This window comes from Passer domesticus, chromosome 2 (assembly GCF_036417665.1).
Source record: "Passer domesticus isolate bPasDom1 chromosome 2, bPasDom1.hap1, whole genome shotgun sequence".
Lineage (NCBI taxonomy): Eukaryota > Metazoa > Chordata > Aves > Passeriformes > Passeridae > Passer > Passer domesticus.
Window position 1 is genome coordinate 124,433,442 of NC_087475.1, and position 17,976 is coordinate 124,451,417.

General features: G+C 38.7%; 1 long non-coding RNA gene across 2 annotated transcripts in view; it reads left to right on the forward strand.

Moving 5' to 3' along the window:
• The window catches only part of LOC135295043 (uncharacterized), a 332,142-nt gene that overhangs the window by 292,465 nt on the left and 21,701 nt on the right, over nt 1–17,976 (forward strand). Inside the window, exons 4-6 of one of the 2 annotated variants that reach the window (XR_010357091.1) lie at nt 54–351; nt 4,007–4,192; nt 6,742–9,565. This is a non-coding gene — a long non-coding RNA (uncharacterized LOC135295043). Of the gene's footprint in view, nt 1–53; nt 352–4,006; nt 4,193–6,741; nt 9,566–17,976 lie in introns of those variants that run through there. The other variant, XR_010357090.1, reaches the window with a different exon arrangement.

Consider the following 17,976-nt stretch of genomic DNA (forward strand, 5'->3'; position numbering starts at 1 on the left):
TCCTCTGTGATTCTTATATTTATATTTCTTTTTTAAACCCTCTATGGTGCCAGCTGTCATTATGTAAGAGATCTCATCCCAGGGAAGGCACTTGGCAGGACACCTTTTCAAAGATTGAGGCAGGGGAGAAACAAGAGCTTGGGGGAGAGAGAGTTTCCTTCAAGAAACAAGAGGATCCATTGAAATTTGATATTTTATATGGGAGCATTCTCTGGGCCACACCTTTGGATTACAGCCATGAGGAGCAAGGCCAAACGTGTTACCCACTCCTAGACTTCCATTTGGGAAATGAAAGAGGAGATTTGTGATTTCCAGGATAACGTTCTTTGTCATGAAAAGATGTGTAAAGAGGTAAGGCTCCAGTTGCAAGGAAAGGGGAAAAGGGGACACAACTCTCACACCAAATATTTTCCAGCCAACTGATGTAAAACCCAATGTATCCTTACTGGAGTGCACAAGGTGGGGAATTCTTTCACACTCACAGGCAAACTGGGCAAGGCAAATTTCCATTTGCATTCGGTCAAGCTTCATCACAACAGCTGCTGGTTAAGCAGCTCTTTCTGCTCTGTGTAAAGATAAAAAGTCATTGCCAAGCGAGGTTGGTATTGCTCCCAAGGTTGTTCCACAGGCTGTCAGTTTAAAGCTAAAATTAAAGTGATTTTGCAAGTGAAACCTTCTTTCTATGCAAATGTGCCTCACTGACAAGTTCACAGTACAGAGATTAAAACATGGGATTAATGTACATCTGTACCATTCATCTTACCCCTCTCCTGACCCTCTCTTGACTGGTATTTCTGTCCTTATGTCTCTTCTTTTTTTTTTTTTTTTTTTCTTTTTATTTTAACTCTCTTTGCTTTCCTCTCAATTTTGGGAGGACCAGTACAGAATCCCCAAGGTAAGGTTGCAAAGTCTTTGTGCAGAAAAACAGCAATATCAAAAGTCTGGGGAGGAGGATGAAATAAAGGTTGCCTAAAAACTAAAACCCCTCATATATTAAACTTCAGATTATTTTTTATTGTTGTTACCAAGCCTTCATAACAAAATAGGCAATTAATTAAATATTTGCTTAGTTTACACTATCTTGCTGACATATTTTTCTTCTAACAAAATATTATTTCTGAAAAAAAATGTGGATAGCTTTTAGGTGCTTTTTGGGTATAGGATTTTTTGTGTGTGTGTTAGTCTCCCTGCTGAATTTACTTCATAATGTCAGAGAGACTGAGAGGTGATTTCTTACTCCATTTCCTCCAGCTATAATTTACCACAGGATTGTAGATGTGTGTGAACTATAACATAGGAAAGGAAAAAACAGTATTTCCCATTATATTGACATTATTGGGGTAGACTGGATAAAAGACTACTAACTTTAGCTCCAAGCTTGGTGGAGCACATGGCGCTTATGTTTTAATACAGAATTTGACAGGGCTGTACTTTTTATTTTATTTTATGTCTTCATTAATGTTTTTACTCATGGGAATTAATTGTTCCCCTTGGAATGGATGGCCCTGAAGTCATTACCCCTCACTTGTGGGTGGGGGGGTGAGTTATTCATCTTGATGGTCACAAAGCATATTTTACTGCTATTTTTCCCTCCCATTTTCCATCTCATGCAGCTCTTCCCACTGCTTTGGTCTGTTTTCTACAAATATCTCAGCCAAAGAGCTGATGCCCCTGTGTTTCCTAAGGAATTCCATCTATACTTTCTCTGAGATAAAATTAAGCCAGACAAAAGTCAAAATTTGGGCCTGAGAAAGACCTTCCCCTGAAAAGTTCTTGTGGCTATCATCTCGCTGTATTTTCAGTAGGATAGGTAATATTTTAAAATCAACATTCTCTGTAGCCTGGGCCCCCATAGCAACACCTTCATTCCCTTGTGTTTCATCCTGCCTAGCCCTCCTTACCAGAATTTCAATTTACCAGAAATTCAACACTCATATTTTAGCAAACTTCTGTGATGACATCACTGGGTACATTCTCATGTTCTGCATCATGGAAAATGAACTGAGTTTTTGTATGAATGTTTTGGGCTTTGTGGTTTGTTTTTTGGATGTAGTTGTGTTGGCAGTGATATAATAGCAAGATTGTTGCAGTAGGAGGACACAGCCCTTCTATTTCAGATCCAGCCATGAAGAGAATTCTTTTCTTTCAAAGCAGATCCTTCTCCAGATCCTTGGCCACAGGAACTGTCAGCAAAAAATTACTTGGCCCTGGGTCTGGTGTGAGTGCTCATGCCCTGAAGGGAAAACAGGGTTTATCCCTGCTCTTCCTGCAAGTCTCTTCCTCCCAGAGAAGAGAGCACAGCATCCCAGCAGAGCCATCCTAATCAGAAAGAGGCAGCAAGTTGCCGCTTCATTTGGGCTGCCTTTTTTTCACCTGCTTGTTTGGAGGGGACAAATCCCATCAAAACAGAAAATCACTCAGTGGCATTACCATTTTTGCTGGGGTAGGAAGTAGGTTTCTACTCTTTCAGCACAAAGCAGAAAGGAGCACACAAACATACAAACACACATAGATTCTTTTCAGTTTCTTTAGGGAAAGTTGCATTTTTGGGGTAGTATTTCAAGACTGTTTGTCTGGGATGTGGTTTAAAGATTATGTCCCAAATAAAAATGCAAGAAATATCCAAAGTTCCAACACAGCAGTATAAGGGAAATGTAGCCAAAGTTATGAAGAGACACTCATTCTTTCAGGAACTGTAGTTGTGTTGGCAGTGATGAGCAGAGGCTGAAGAAGGAGCCAAAAGCATATGAAAAATACATAAAATGACAACCTGCTGTCACATCTCCTTGAGTTATGGTCTCATCATGATTTCCAAGCCAAGTCAGCCTTTACCTTGTTAGTAGAACTGATGAGGGACACCCATCACATCTGTAGGGAGTGGAATTTATGGATCACTAATTGGTGGTGTCATTCCCTCCACCTTCATAGCCCAAATCAGTGCTGCAACCCAGCCCTGAAATTCAGTTTGGATATTTTGGGCTGCCAGAGTGTGACACACCCAGATCCTGCCCCTAACACTGATTAACTTTCCCACAGCAGGTTTCACCAGAGAGTCCTGTTAATCAGAGCTGCCCTGCTCAGGTTCTACACTGGGTAATTAATTTTTCCTTGCCAGCATTACCTTTGTAGTTTCAATTACTTTACAGCTTTTTTCCTTCTTTATTTTTTCTGTTAAAACATGTTTTTCTGAAATAGTTTGCAGTATGTAATTGCTGTCATACATGAATCCACCTCAGATATATCTGTATTGGAACCAGAAAAATGGTGCCCCTCCCAACAATTTTATAAACCTTGCAGACACTTTAGGAAATGATGAATCTATCTGTTTTCTTGATGATATAATAGCAATTCAAGATATATCATCCTTCTCCATACTTTAAAGTAAATATACCTGCTTTGTTAATCCACTTGAAAATGCATAAGTGCTGCACCTTTTATGGGTCCATTGTCCTCAGCATATGAGACCCAGAGACCTGGAGAAAATCCTTCGTGTCCCTACCTAAATCAGTAAGGGGAGGGAACTCTGTGATAAAAAAGGTTGCGGGCCCCAAATATTTTGTTTTCCCTGGGGCACAACATTATCTCTTGGCTGCCACAGCTCTTAGCTATTCTTATAGCTTTTAGCTATACTGAAAAAATAAATTTAACCTGTTACTTAGTTCACCAGAGATATCCTGAAACATGGACATAAACACCAAATAAAACTTCATGCATTTAATAAGGACAGAGAGCAGAAATTTTTGATTTGAGGCTGATACTGTCCAGATTGTTGCACACATATAATTCCCATCCCTCGGAGAGATTAAAGGGAAGAAATAATAAAAAAAAAGGTTGTTACTAAGCCTATCAGTGAGATCTGTGCCAGGGGAATATTGATTTGGTACTGTTAACCTGCAGGAAAGGCTACATTTGCTGTAGCAGTAATGAGGTGAAGCTGCACTCCTCGATGGTGCTCCTCTCCAAACACAAACACTTCATCAATATTCAGATCTTCTGTTCCCTACAGGAGAAGTGCCCAGCAGGAGAAGAGGAGGGATAAATTGCTCTGCCCACATGGATTTTAACACAACACCGTGTTGGTTCTGTGCTTTTTGCCCCGTGGGCACTGAGGGGGCTCCAGGATTTGATGTGGTTTGGCTCATGAGGCTGGTTCAGGTGCTGCTGTGAGATCAGCACTGCTGGGAATCCAAAGGTGAGCTGGACACTGAATTTTAAAGCAGCAATACAGGCCTTTTTAGCACAGCACCCCCCTGACAAGACCAGAGCTGCCAGCACAGGAGGGCACTGGGGCAAGTCTGCAGTGGCCTGACAACATTAAGCGAGGCCAGAGACCTTCCCTTATCTCATTAACTTCCACCACTTGGTCAGTGCAAGGAGGAGAGAGGCCAGAGGTAGGAAAAGGGAGAGATGATACATGGAAGGGGAGGGAAAGAGATCAGATAACAGAAGAGGATCAAATATTGTGTTTTTCTCGGAATCTGAAAATGCTTTTCCTGCCTTCTAGAGCAATTTATAAAACCAAGTATTTTCATAATACAAATAATAATATATTGGCACTTCTCCAGCAAAATGAATTTTCATATCTAGAATGGCATTCAAATTCCAGCTTGCAACACAAAATTTGGGTCCAGTTTGAGTCCTTGAGGGTCTGTGTTTTTAGGTCAGCAGCAGTGATTCAAGTGCAATATTGTGTTTTGTGTGTGCAATGCTGAGTTCTTCCTCTCTTATCCTCCCTTCTCCTCACAGAGTTAAGTAGGAAAAGACTTTAGATCACAGCCAATCCCCCCGTGCTGAGGACAGCTCTTCCAGGCACAGAAGTGTGGGTATTAGGACAGGGCAACCTAAGAATTTGTGTTTTAGGGCATAAGTGCATCATGTAGGAGCTATTCCATGATTCTCATTTCTGAGGACAAGAATCATGATGTGTGGCTGCAGAAATGCCGGATATTTCTCTATACAGGGCTTTGTTCCACTCTGAAAGATCACCAGGCATCACCCCAGCTGTGAGTGCAAAATGGCCAGTCACTACAAGTGCTTTTCATACTCGCTTTTCCCACTATACAAAAATCTAATTTTCCTTAATGTCACTCTGCCAGTACATTATCATCCACTTCTGTGCCCTTTCTGCTGCTGAAATGGTGAGAAAAGCTTGCAGGAGCAGGGAATTGAGTGTGAGTCGAGGGGCAGTGTCTTAATCATTACAATAATCCACTTTTCTGCTTCCCAGCAAAAATGAAGAGCAAGAAAATTGAAAGGGACATTGTTGCTTTTTCATTGATTCTGAAACATTTTCTACTTTTTAACACTGTAGACTACTCTAAACATTTGTTAATGTCACAGCTGCAGATAAGGCTGCGCTGGATTCCTGTTCCTCTTCCTTTTTATTGCAAATTAAACACCACAAAAGCTGCAGAAAGTGCACCCTGCAGTTTCCAAAGTGGTGTTCCCACAGCTGTGGGGCTGGAAATGTTCCACTGCTGAAATTCTTGCTTGGCTCAGCAGCCACAGGCACCTCAGAGTTCAGCTGAGTTCAGCTGCCTTTTCTCACACTCTAGGTAAGATCTCACCTGGATGGATCAGCAGAGTTCTGTAACACCCTAAGGAGAGTTTAAGATGATTTATATAGGAATTTTTAGCTATTCTTCAAAGCTCTGGAATTTAAAGGGTACCTAAATTTCAGATCTAGGCTTTTGGCTTAGATTTAACCTTAATTTGCAAAGAGATGTGAATAGAATACCTTGTCACAGCCCCCTCCCAACCTGCCCCAAATTTTCCTTTCCTCAGGCCAGCCACAATAAATCATTTCCATGATAGTAAACAGCTCACTTTAAAATACCAGCTGTGAAAATAAAACACCCCTTTATTGTTCTGACATTTCAGTATAGATATTAAATTAATTTTTAAATGGTAGTAAAGCACAAAAAAAGAAGGAAAGTGTTTTGGTTTGGGGGTCTTGCTCCCACTAGATCCCAACACAAGTGAGTTTCACATAAAGAGTACAAGGTTTAGATTGACAAATCTATAAAGGCAAAAATCAATACCAATCTCCAGGTAGAACTGGTTATACAATATTTTATCTTACATTAAATATTTTCAGTCTCCAAGCATTTAAAAAAGTATTTTGGTTTTATTCCTCACTCTGTATTGCATTCTCTTAATTTCACGGGGTAACCTTGTTTAAATCTGCAGATGTTTGTCTGTGGGAGGGGATCTTGTAATACTGTCCTGATCACATAATACCTTACAATTAATTTTACCAGAAAATTCTCAGAAAGCACCCATAAAATTATTGGAAAACAGTTGAACATACTTTTTTTTTTTGTATAAGTTTTTTGGAAATAATGCTAGGTCATTTTTTTTCTGGTCAGGAAATTTAAGATGGAAATTCCTGTAGATCTAAAACAAATCTAATTCTGTAAATGTAGTTGTCACCTACAGAGTTTCTAATATATGGTAAAAAGATCTGTCTACCCATCAGCAAATTAAATACTACTTGAAATTGCATAGTGTAGGTAATTGAAAGCAAATTATTAAAGTATTAAAAGAAAAAAAGAATCCTGTGGAACACATCCAACAGCTACTACCTCCAACAAACTGATAGGCTTGGCTGAAGGATGTCCTTTGCTCTGTAAAACTGGGCAAAATTTTAGTTAATCTAACAATAAATTAATCACACATGCTTTTAAGTGTTGAAATGAAATAAAGACATTTACCTTGATTTTTTTTTCTGTTTTTCTTTAGGATTATATTTGCATGGATCTTGATTTAAAAAAAAAAAAACAACCAAAAAAACAAAACAAAACAAACAAACAAAAAAACCCAAAACAAAACACATTCTCTTTCCTTCATGATTTTTCTAAATTCTAATTAATTTTGCACATTCTCTGAGATGTACTTCCACCTTCCAGAAAAGCCATTTCCCCCGATTTGTATCAACTGTTAATTCGCTGCTCCTTCTGGAGACTTCTCACTCCTGATTCACAAACCCATTAAAAGGCTTCCCTTTGAAAAGGAAAATTGACACTGCTGGGTCAGTTATTGGTGCTGGCAAGGAGGACCTGTGGCTCTCCTGAGCAATTAACCTGGCAGTTATCAATAGCAAACACCGTGCACTGGAGCAAAACTCGCCGGAGCCGCAAACGGGGAGGCCGTGGAGGGAAACGGTGGATAATGGATATGGAACTGGGAAAAGGTGGGCCCAGCTGGCTTCTCTGAACCCTAGGCAGGTGACATTAAGGAATGGGATTAGAAAGCTCCATCTCCTGTCCTGCTGGGTTCTGGTGGAAAAGGAGACTTGCCTCTGTGTGTGTGTTTAAACAGGGGAGAGCAGAGAGCCTGTGACATGGCTGAGGTCCTTAAAGCTGCACAGATGTGAATTGGGGCCTTTCCAATGGCAGGTGTTTTACAGAAACCCTTGCATGGATAAAGAGGTGTGTTTGTGCTCAAGGCTGCGCTGCTTGGAGCCCAATCCTCCTTTTCACGAGTGGTTTTATGCCCAGTCCTCACCAATGTGCACAGCCTGGGATTTTCCCTGGGATCTCGCCAGGAACACAATAGCCCTGAGCTGCCACAGGCCAAGCTAAGGTGACATTTTATCTACTCAGGGTCAGGAGCTTGTCCCACAAGGGTTCATTTTGCCCGTGTTGCATTACATCCGTGCAGCTCTTCCTGAATCTTTTTAAACAATTGTTTCTTGCTTCCCCATTCCTCCCAGCCCAGTTTGACCTCTTTGGAATCAACAGGTTTGTCCCAAAGCTGTGGCTCCTCAGGCTCCATCACTGGCCTTGGCAGGGTCTGTGCTGCACTGGAAAAGTCAACTGGACCCTCAACCAGTAAAGTCTGTAGTAAAGCATGCTGAGGTTTTACATCTGACCTGCTGTTTGTGTGCTACTATGCTCTCCACATCATTTTGTATCTTTTAATGAATAGGAAATGTTAGTATCTAAAAAAAAAAAAAAAGTTCTTTTCTAATCGAATGCAAATGCTCAGTTCTCTTGGCAATAGTGTTCTACTGCCTATCCCCCTGAAGACTGGTTAATTATCTGATTTAATACCAATTCCTTATGGTGGCAGCTGACAGGAAGACTTGCTGGATATCTGATACTGGTCCAGGGTTCTGAAATTGTCCAGCACCTCAAAACATGATCTGACTTGTTTGGTGCTGAAGAACATCTGAAGGTTATGATAACTTGTATAAGGTACAGACAAGCCTGCATTTAGTGCTGTATTATAGGGTTTGTAAGTGTAACAGCTCTGAAGTTATACATTAACACCATGAAATTGAAGTGGTTTTTACATATTACATTAATTCCAGTTAATAGGGAATTAGTGCCACCTAATGTAAAAATGTAACCCAAGTGCCTCTGATACTATAAGGGAAGGTTTCTCACTCTCTCTCCCATTTGCAATAAATATTACTGAAATAAAAATCACCATGGATTATGGAGCTGTTAAATATATATTCCTGTGCTATTAAATGTCATTTATTACCATTACATAAAGTTTACATTTGATTAGCAACAAATATTCTGCTTTATTCTGAGAAACTGGCCATTTCGTAATGCTCTAAAGGCTTAATTGTGGTAATGAAATATTTCCCTGTCACAGTCTTGTGTAAACTGTAATTATTTTGTCCCCAGTTCTGCAAAGGTGTATGCAAGTCCTTAATTGCACTCAGGTGAGGAGAATTAAGTGCATGCATAAATATTAATGTGGGCAGAAGCAAGGTCTTATGTGTAGCTTTTTCTCCTTTTACTAAATGTATAAGCCTGGATTCCAGGGATGACCCAGTCTCTCTGGCTGTTTTGTAGGGAGAAAATAACACTTTAATAAAAACTAGTGAGAGCAAAGATAAATACAATGAAGCTCTGCTCCCCCAATTATTAATTACCTATAACTTATCCAGTTTATTCTGTTGGTTTTGAAGTAAAAGTGTATGAGCGCATAACCTTGAAAAGAGTCAGGATGAAGTAGAAGTAAATATTAATGGAGCTTTTAGAATATTTTAGAATATTTAGAATATTTAGGGTTATGATGCTATAACCACTCCAGGTGGGTAGAAAAGACAGTATCTTGGTTTTGTTTTCTGATTGACAGTGAGGAAAAAAGTGCCCAATCTCAGCTTTATTCTTTAATTATGGTGAATGTCTGGCTGAACCTGAGCATGCAACTTCAAGAGAATGAGGGCCAAAACCCCCAGCGTCTCTAATACAAATTTTTTTAAATCAGTAATTTTGTTCCACTAAAATTTATTATGCTTTATATAATTTTTCTTAAAAGAAAACCTGAAATTTATAAAAATTATAGAATCAAATAAATCTTAGAATACCCCCCCGTCTAGAATCTCGCTTAAGGAACTTTGAACCATTACAAAGACAACTGTTATTTTCAGATATAAACAATGGATATTGTGAGGGATTTCACAATAAACCTCAGCACAATGCAAATTTTTTTAACAAAAATGCAATACTTAGGGAGAAATGCATCTAGGTAAGATGTTTTGGCTACTACAATATGAAGTGATGAGTGTAAAAATCTTTTAATGACTAAACTGCATACATTTCCTTCCCCACCAAAGTAATTTTAAAAATGCACTATTTTTAAGGGATAGACATAATAGAAGATTCAAAATCTAATTGTAAAACCCATGCCATCATTTTGTGAGCTATAAAAAAAAAAAATTTTTTTTTATAGCTCCAATTTAACTCACATTTTTGTTACCACAATGTAAATGACGAACATGTTTGTAGCTGCCTTTATATATAGGTTATATATAGAGGTGTCAGGATTGCTGCTCATTGTGATGCACAGAAAATGGTTTTTGGAACAAATTACACAGTGTGGCATGCTCTGGCTTTTGAGATAGTTGCTTCAGCCTAATTGGAAAGAGTTTACCTGACACAAACACAAGTTTGATTTCCATAAATGGAAAGCCGAGGTGCTCCTGTTGAGGTGAGCTGGACTGCAATGTCAAAACTATCTTCCAGGGTGACATGCAGGTCCCCAAAATTTGTCATTTCCTGTCTTTGGAACACATGAGGGGAGAGCTGCAGTTCCCACCCTGCACTGCCTCTCCTTTTGATTGGATGGCCTGGATAACATGAGCTGCAAACGTAGAAAAGGGATTATAAACCCAGGGACTTAAATCCCCCCAAAAGCTGCTCAAAACTGGTGGAGAAACTGAGGAATATGAGCATCAGCTTGAATAAAGAGTAACTGGGGACTAAAAAGAAAGTTTGGAAGAAATCTGGAGCCAACTTTAGAAGGAGCCACAAAGCAGCATGGAGTGGTTTTGGGGCCAGGTGTCTGGGGAAGGTTTTGGGGTTTGTGTGCCTTGGATGTGGCATGGGAAGGTGTGGAGCACCTGCATGTGCTTATTAACACTTTACAGGTGTCCAGTGTTGTGCTGAATCTCTTCTAGTGCTGGTATAGACCCTGAATATCCAGGTCACAGGCTGCCAGTTATTTATGAGCTGTTAATAAAGCAATAAAACTTCTGATCTTGATTTTATTTAAACCACCCAAACTCAGGAGATTTTCTCTTTAACCCTTGTGTATTTCAGTAGGATGTTCTGGGCTTTGGTAACTTCTGCTCCCATGTAGAGGATATTTCTTTTTCTTTCTCATATCTTTCCCTTCTTCTCATGCCCTAAATATGTGTGTTTGTTAAAGATGTCATAAAATTAGCTTCTGAACTGTAGTGGATCCAGGAAAGTATTTTTTCCTCATTCTTTTCCATGCCATCATTTTGTGAGCAAATGCACAGAGAAGGAATGATCAAACAGCCTTTGTACTAAGATCACTTATAGGACTATACATATAATTTATATATAATAGAAACCCTTATAAAACATGCTGAATAGTGGAATGTGGAAGATAAACAAACAAAAAATCCACCCATAAAAGCACAGGAGTGCAGATTTCTGTGTGATCCTGTTCCCCCCTCTGAGTACATTTAAATTTAATTAGCACACAAGGTATATCCCAGAGCCTTTAGTCCAACTGTGCCCTCTAAGGTGGAAAAAACAGTGCAAAACCCCCTTTCTGTTGGGATCTATTTTTATAACTCAGGGTGCATTTTAGAGATCAGTGAGAGGTGCAAAAAGTCACTGCAGTTTTGCCTGCCTGTGATCTGGTGCTGCAGCAAGGACAGCAATTGCTTTCTTCCACATGGGCTGCTCTGTCTGTTTTCTGAGCCATTTCTTTGAACTGGCTTCCATTAAGGAGAAAATAGCATTTTGCTGCTTCAGATTTGCTGGGAGATTCATATGAAGCTACAAGGAAACTCCTCTCCACGCTCCTGTGATCAAGCTGTGTGAGATGAGTGGAACTGGTCCCTGCATGCAGTAGCTGTGCAAGGCTCATTGCAGCTCTCAGGTCCAATTATGCTTTCAGAAGTGCTCCCTGCTATTATGAAGGCAAATTTGCCCACAGATGCATTTTACCCAGTAGGATCCACTTCTCCTACGTGGTGAGCTTCATTGAGGTTTCCCAAGCCTGCCTTTTCCTGAGACTTTTCCCAGGATTTTATGCTTTTGAAGAAATACCTGAATAATGTGCTACAGGATGCTGGATAATCCCCATTATTCCTGCTTTGTAATCAAGTTTCTGAATTTCTGCCACTTTCAAAATCCATATTTCTGGACAACCACGAGCACCATATGTTTAAAAGGGAGGGAGGATTTGCATGTCATTTATGCATCCTGTGATTTTAAGTCATGTTGCCTTTGCAGGAGAAAAAACCAGAACCTTTTCCTCTACACTAGACAATGAGAAAAGTATCTTTCAGGGTGACAAATGCCAATACTTCAACATTCAAGAAAATAAATTCTTTCTCTACCATTGTGCAAGCATCCTGCTTTGAAGAAATGTGATTGAGAGATGCTTGGTCCATCCTATCTACTCTTGCTTGGTGTGTCCTGGTAAAAACTGACCAACTGAGATGTCTTCAAGAGGTAGAATAGGACTTGTATTTTCTCTGCTTTTGGTTCCTGAAGGTAAGGTTGCAGTGACAGAGAGAAAATAATGAAAGCATACTAAAAAGTAAGGGGATCTGGCATATAAATAATATTGCTCACATAATTTGCATTTCACAATTCCCATGAAGAAACACAGTGCTATTTCTTCATGCCACTGAAAAATACAGTAAACTTCCTTTTACTGTTGATTTTTATTTCAAAAGAGCCCGTGGAAAGGTGTTTTATGTTTTCTGACAGCAGTAAAATTGAGTCAAATATTTGATTCCAATATGGAATTCCCACTGTCTATTAAGAATTAAGTAGAAAGCTGATTGTAGCACATTTATTTGTTAGAGTGAGATTTTAAAAGACATACCTCACACTGTGATTCATTTATCTTAAATTAATTCTTTTTCCTCCACAGTGTGATCTTTTCAGGGAGATATCTAACATAGTTTGAATGCACATTCTACTGTAGGGAAATAAAATATATAGGGGAACTAATGTAATCATATCCAATTTCCATCAGTTCTTTCACCTGTTAACCTCAAATTTGTTTCAGTCCAGATCTGCTACAAATGCTGCCATTCTTATACTCTGCTATTCTTTCCTGGGACTTTGTTTAGTGTGTTGAAGGCAGAATAAATTCTTTGGTAGCAACTATCCAAATTTATATTTTGTAGCCATTCACACCAGAGCCAGCCAATGTTCATGTGCTCTTGAGAACACAACAGAGGACAGAATTTCATCCCAGATTTGCAGGTTAAGCCTGAATGTTTTCTAGGTGATAATTTCATAACCAAAGGTATGAGAACTGCTGTTCCTGCTGCATGATGAAACAAAGGTGGGGTTTGGAGGGAGCCTGAAGAGAGGTACTGCTGTATCTTTCTATAAAGCCATATTTAGGCACCCTGGGGTGCCAAATATGAATTTGGGACCTTAGGACCACACAGCTCAGGAAGAGCCTGACCAGAGGAGTTTTGCTCTTTAAGGAAATTAATTTTATTCTCTGGGTGTTGAATACTAAATTATCTACACCAAACAGCAGCAGGAGTGCTGGAAAAAGTGCTGGATGTAAGATACTATTAGGCTGGCATTTTGTGGAAAATCTGGCTTCTAGCCTGCAGGAGGCAATGAGGATCTAGGACAGGTGAGTTAAAATCTAATCCTGCCTTTGTTACAAACAAAGATTTTCTGCCTCGTGACATAAAAGCGATTTGGGGAATACATGGGATTAAATCTTGGAGTTTTCCAGTTCAAATTGACCTTGGGATCTTGATAACTGCAAATCAGATACTCTGACCTTTTTTTTATTTTTGGAAGAGGCCACAAAATATAATTTTCAGAGCAATTTTGGCCTCTGCAGAGCTTGCATCCATATGCTTCAAAAAAAGGGAGAAAAAGTGTGTAAAATGTGCTGTGACTATTGGAGCCCCGCTGAACAGTCCCACCTGAAAAATGTGTTCTGTACAACAGAGAAAAATGGAAAGCTGAAACATCAAAATGCAATGACAGCAATTACACCCTTTTTGCTCTTTTCAAAGCACTTGCAAAAGCAGACAAAAGGTAGAAAAGAGTGGAAAACAGGGTAAATTATGGATTTTTTTCCTGGAAATCTCTGACCAGCCTGGTGCTCTCGTTGAACTATGCTGGCTGTAGCTGATCACCCACACCACTATGACCTACAACCATTAACACAATCCAGAGCGGGAAGAATTATTCTCATGTTACTGGTAAATTGTTCTCAGATTACTCCACTGGAGGCCCAGCTGAGGTTTTATAAAGTGCAATTACACTGTGTTAAGTGAGGCTGGTGCTTCCAGGAAACATTGATGGAGTGCCTGTGCTCTGGGAGCAGCAAAGTTTTATTTTTTATTCTATTTTATACTCTGTTGAATAATGCAAGTGTCTGTGTTACATTGAATCCATCAAAATAGGGTGGCATGAAGCTGAGGAGCTTCACCATCACTCTGCCAGTCCTTCCCTTCATTACAGATTTACACTTTGGCCCCATCAGCAGAACAGTCTGCAGTGAGGAGCTCCCTTTGTCAGGTCAGAACTAATAGCTGAACTGTTTTTTTGGCAACTTTGTGATTTTTTTTTTGTATTGATCAGAGCTTCCAAGCAGGTTCTATCCTTCCTGCTATGAACTCCTGTTTGTTGGAGGAGTCTTCTTGTAGTGTCATCCTGGCAAATGTGGTGTGATCAATTGTCCTTCATGCAGGTAAAGTTCAGCCCACGAATTTGGATTTAATTCTGTTTTCCTCTATATCCCCTAACACATTAATCTGCTTTCTGCAGAGAACACAAACCCCCATCAGTTCAGCATGACAAACCAATAGAAGCACTAAGAAAATATGTATTATTTCACTTAGTCTACTATTTATTTCAATATTTTTGGGACACTTACCTGCTAAGAGGTGATAGCCAATTCTGATAGATTTAATTCTATTACCCTATTCTGTACAGCAAAATACAGGCAGCTGAATGAAACCCTGTTGGCCCATATTATACAGATTATTTTTATGTCAAAATCTTCTTTTCCTTGACCACTGTTTAATGTTGCACTTTAATAGCAGTAATAACTACTTGCTCCAGTAGTTTTCCATGAATTTTTACAAAGTCATTGATGTGAAATTTGACTGGTATTAAACTGCTTTTATCCCACATGTAATTGCTGCAGGCAGGCACGTTTCCCTTCTGCCTCCTAAATTTTAATCACTGTTACACCACATGTAATTAAATACATGCAGAAGGCACGTATTTTAGAGTTTTGAGCCTTGATTACTTAATTTTAAAATGTTTTATGATGGAATAAAAAAGTTTACAATACTCCAGCCTACAAAAAATGTAATCTTGTTGTAAAATGTCACTCTAATTGAATTTGCAGCTCCCAGTGACTTCCAAGGTTACTCTCAGAATGGCACTGGTGGCAATGGTGAAAGTGGCACAGATTTTAACCCTCCTGGCACTTCCTGTAGTGACCACTCCTTTAACACATATTTGTGACATATTTTACTCTGGATATTGCCACTAAAACCCCTTGGGTATCTTGTTTTCTTCCTCTAACTTCTTCTGAGACTTCCTTGGGAGGGTGAATTTGCTTCCAAACCTGACATGAAGCAAAAATAACATAAAAATAAAAACCTCTCACCTACTCATCCTGTTACTCATCTCTGATTTAAAGAGTGCTCAAAGCAAGCAGGAGCTTTATTGATGCTTGGCAGATGTGTGAGAAGTCAAAGAGTAAAAAAGGGAGGCACAACTTAATTAAAATGATCACTTGCCTCAAAATATTGGGACAAACAGACCCATGAGGAATTTTGTCCATGATGAAAGAGAAAAGAGAAAAGGCAGCAGCAATTGTGGGAATCTTAATGCTTCCTAATTGTTTTTCCTTTGAGCTGAAGGGAATGGATTCCTTTCCTGGTCTTTGCTCTTCTGTGTTAAGTAAAACAGAGTAAGAAAATGTTTAAGAAAATAAGAAAATGTTTTGGTGGCTTTTTGTTGGTTTTTTTTTCATTTTAAATTTCAAAAATGCATCATGGGTCATTTTAAAGCACAGCTTTGCTGCACTGGCTGCTGGACACAACCAAGATGCTGCTTTAGATTGGTCACCGACCTGTGCTATGGCCATTCTCAGGTTTTTTCATGCTAGCAGCAAAGCTTTGGCAAATTTCTTTTCCCCTAGTTTGCTTTCTTAGGGATTGACAGCTCTGTGGGGATTTTTAAAAATACCTCTGTAGTTTTTCTATGTTTTAGGGTGCTTTTAGGGACTCATCTTGTTGGTCAGTGAAACAGGGACTAAAGAATGCTTTGAAACTTTCAGGGGTTTTGTTAGCAAGTTTGTGCCACTGCACAGGAGTGGTTTTGGATGAACTTTTTTAATTGTTAAAGTCCAAAGTTCTATTTAGGCCATCCAATAAAGTAGTTTGAGGTAAACAGGAAAAACACTCCCCTGACTCCAGTGAGGAGAGTGGATTGTTGGCACTTCTGAGACGTCAGACCATTCAGTTTTGTTTTCTACAGGTAAAAAGTGCTATTAGAAAGGAGACAAAAGACCCTTCTCTCTAATCGTGGGAGGCAGAACAAAAGTAAGTGGTGACAAGGGAGATTCAGGCATTCAGAAGGAAGAACAAAATACTTTCCAGTGGTAAAAATAATGAAAAAAACAGAATAGCTTCCTTAGGGAAGGGAAAAAGTTGAGTCTCCACCCTTTCAGATATTTAAGAGTAAAACATCATCAGGCATCTCAAGGGTGACCTAAATTTTGTTGATGTTGCCAAACAAAAGGCAAGATCTGGAGAGAATTCCACAACCTCTTGGAACATTATGCATTGGAGGAATATTTTAGACATAGCTTTGTGATTATGGATACTTAAACAAAAGATAGGCTGAACATTTTTACACAAATTACTAAACTTTGCAAACTTACCCCAGTGTTAGCCTGATCAACTCAGACTACTGAGTTTGCAGTAGCAGTAAGATGGTGGTTTTCTTTATAAATTATCAATTTTAGGGTTTGGGGTTTTTTTGCTTTTTTTTTTTTCCCCCTGAGAAGTGAAACAGGTGCAAAAAGCTTCTTTAAACCCGCTCCAAATCAGGTCACTGCAATGATATTTCTACATGTTTATAATGCACCTACAATGTGCAGCGTGACTCTTGCAATGAAAAAGTCTCAGACACAACAAGTACAATAAAACTCTACATTTAAAACTTACAACTTTCTGCGTCATTTGATTGTTTGGGAGAAATGCAAAAAGAAAATATCCCTGATGAGATCCTGTAATGAAGGAATTTTTTTTTTTTTTGAGTGCTAAATGGCAAATTTCTGGGTCAAATGCCTGCCAATTTAATAGGAATTAAACCAGTGATGTGATAGCTCTGTACATTATTTGCAATTCAGGGAAGCATGAAATTTAGTCCTACCCTGTTCTGGGTCATCAGCATATTGCTGTGCTGACATTTGGACATGACTGCATTCCTTTCGTCTCTGCCTTGCAAATGAGCAGTTTGGAAATAAAAACAGAATTACACAGAGGCAGGCCTGGCAAGAGAGCAGTTTCACCACTTTTATTGATGTTTTATTTCAGGGTAAAGTATGATAAATACTTGTATAATATTATAAATACCATGTATTTAAAAGAGATCTAGAATACAATAATTAATATTTTTATTTAAATTACTTTAATTTATACTTAATTAATTATATAAATACTTAATTTATTTAGATTACTTAACTTCATTTAAATTAAAATGGCTTATTTTACACACAATATTACTATCCTCCATAGTGAAACCATGGCTGAGTGATATCTCTTGTTAGTGATGCTGTGCAATTCTGCCATTGCTATAATCTTTATTAATCTACAGCCTGTGACAAAAGCATTGGCAAGATAAAAATCAGACTTTTTTTCCTGGCTGCCAGCCTAATGTAAGGCAAATTTTTAGATTAAAATGAAATGGCACTGTTGAAACCTAAAGTAAAAGTTTCTACTTATAGAGTCATCTTTCAGTGAGCACATTTTCATCTTTGATATACTGGGAAATAAGTGATCCTCTTTATTAAAAAAATCCCAAGCCAATATAAAAAATAAAATACCTTCTCCCGTGTCTCTTTTTTCCCATATCATCTTTTCATGGCTCATAGGATACAATCATCTTGTTTGAGATGGATTCTGGAGAACTTATATTGAGAGCTATTACTGGCGATACAAAAAGAAAAAAATAAAGAAGAGAAAAGAAAAGCAGAATTATTTTTCAGAGTGAGTGGAAATCATCAGCTTTAAAAACTGATCTTAGCATTATACATCTCCTTTGGGGACATCCTGAAGTGTCACAGTTTGAATTTTAGAAACAAAATTTTAATAAAATACATTCCTAGTTGCAAGAATGAGTTTTCTTCTAATAGGACTTGTTAAAGTATCTTTATGTGTCCTCCTAAACCTTCACCATCTACTTTATCTTGAAAGACATTCTTATTGTTGATTTTGGTAAGATTTATTTGTATTTCATGCTA